The sequence below is a fragment of the Phyllobates terribilis genome, unplaced genomic scaffold (genome assembly GCF_046119375.1).
Source record: "Phyllobates terribilis strain yellow unplaced genomic scaffold, ASM4611937v1 Scaffold_4__5_contigs__length_816908805, whole genome shotgun sequence".
NCBI lineage: Eukaryota > Metazoa > Chordata > Amphibia > Anura > Dendrobatidae > Phyllobates > Phyllobates terribilis.
Genome location: NW_027362764.1, coordinates 714,144,426 through 714,146,844, shown reverse-complemented (window position 1 = coordinate 714,146,844; position 2,419 = coordinate 714,144,426).

The following is a 2,419-nucleotide window of genomic DNA, read 5'->3' as shown; positions in this document are numbered from 1 at the left end:
ATTGTATTGGCTTGCTGCTTCCTACTGCATGAAGAATTAAAAAAAAGATTAAGAAAACAATGTGTAATTCAAATGCATTAAAACAAAATGGCACTGCTACTGGCACCACTCCTGTCTCTCTCTCTCTGCCTATCAGCTGAAGCTCTGTATTTGTCTAATGTTTTAGAGCTTCCCTCCTTATCTCTATTGCTGAGCTCTTATATCCTCTCACTATCCTGAAATACCTTAAAATAGCGGTTTCATTCCTTGCCCCGGCTTTTATACACGCTACCACAGTTGCTCCTGATATACAGTGGTGGCCAAAAGTATTGGCACCCCTGCAATTCTGTCAGATAATACTCAGTTTCTTCCTGAAAATGATTGCAATCACAAATTCTTTGGTATTATTATCTTCATTTAATTTGCTTGCAAGGAAAAAACAAAAAAGAGAATGAAGCAAAAATCAGATCATTGATCATTTCACACAAAACTCCAAAAATGGGCCACACAAAAGTATTGGCACCCTCAGCCTAATACTTGGTTGCACAACCTTTAGCCAAAATAACTGCGAACAACCACTTCCGGTAACCATCAATGAGTTTCTTACAATGCTCTGCTGGAATTGTAGACCATTCTTCTTTGGCAAACTGCTCCAGGTCCCTGATATTTGAAGGGTGCCTTCTCCAAACTGCCATTTTGAGATCTCTCCACAGGTGTTCTATGGGATTCAGGTCTGGACTCATTGCTGGCCACCTTAGTAGTCTCCAGTGCTTTCTCTCAAACCATTTTATAGTGCTTTTGGAAGTGTGTTTTGGGTCATTGTCCTGCTGGAAGACCCATGACCTCTGAGGGAGACCCAGCTTTCTCACACTGGGCCCTACATTATGCTGCAAAATTTGTTGGTAGTCTTCAGACTTCATAATGCCATGCACACGGTCAAGCAGTCCTGGACATGATATTGTTAGCATGGCTGTTTTTTTTTTTCCGGTGATGTTTGTTATTAGTCTTCCTTGGAGCTGTGATCACTTATACAATACTCTGCAATTCCGTCATTTTGCAGTATATCAGAAAAATTCCGATCTCATAGGTGTAGAAACACGGCTGACAAAGGGGTCTTCAGTAGGTCACTAGCAGCCCCCAAAATCACATGTGTTTGAGGTGGAAGGAAGTGGGGATGACGGCAGTGAGGGGCACCTTTCTCCATTTCCAACCTCTTCGCTGTCACTATCGAACGCAAGCTGCTGTCATGACTGACTGCAGCATCTAAGAGGTTTAGCTGCTGAAATTAGAGCTAGCTCTGCAGCAGTTAGACTGCGGTGCCAGCCATACGACACAGCCGCCAGTCGTACACACAGCCGCCAGCCATACAACATAGCGGTACCACACAGCCGCCAGCCGTACAACATAACGGTACGACACAGCCGCCAGCCGTACAACACAGCCACCAGTCGTACAACATAGCGGTACCACACAGCCGCCAGCCGTACAACATAACGGTACGACACAGCTGCCAGCCGTACGACACAGCCACCAGCCGTACAACATAGCGGTACCACACAGCCGCCAGCCGTACAACATAACGGTACGACACAGCCGCCAGCCGTACGACACAGCCACCAGCCGTACAACATAGCGGTACCACACAGCCGCCAGCCGTACAACATAACGGTACGACACAGCCGCCAGCCGTACAACATAGCGGTACCACACAGCCGCCAGCCGTACAACATAGCGGTACAACACAGCCACCAGCCGTACGACATAGCGGTACGACACAGCCGCCAGCCGTACAACATAGCGGTACCACACAGCCGTCAGCCGTACAACATAACGGTACGACACAGCCGCCAGCCGTACAACATAGCGGTACCACACACCCGCCACCCGTACAACATAATGGTACGACACAGCCGCCAGCCGTACAACATAAGGTTACGACACAGCTGCCATGTATGACGGAATACATTAGTGGCTTTACAGACCCCGAGGCACCGGTGGCCTTCCAGTTACCAGGCACAAGTGCCAGCCTGCGCCACGACAGTTGCATAGCAACCACTGATTCCTCTCAGGGTCTATTGCTCACTATGGAGGAAGGTTAACATCCTTCCTTGAAGTAAACCCTATTTATTGTGCAGGTGTTCCAGAAATGACTGGAATTCATGTCCCCCTTCCCCTTAGTGGAGCCAACCATGACCCTACGTGGTAGCACAGGCTTACTAAGAAGGGACAATGGCCACCAGTTTCCCCGCCGGGCTGGGCCAGTGACTGTGCAGCCAGGCCGGCGGGGACGAGCACCCCACCCTCCGCCGCTGCGCGCCCCCGAGGCCTAGAGGGAAGGAGGGAGCAGGCGGTGATTATGCCACCCAGTCAGCGGTTACCATAGCAGCGCTTGACGTCACTCCCCGGCCCCTGCTCAGCGATTGGAGGAAACCCCGTGGAT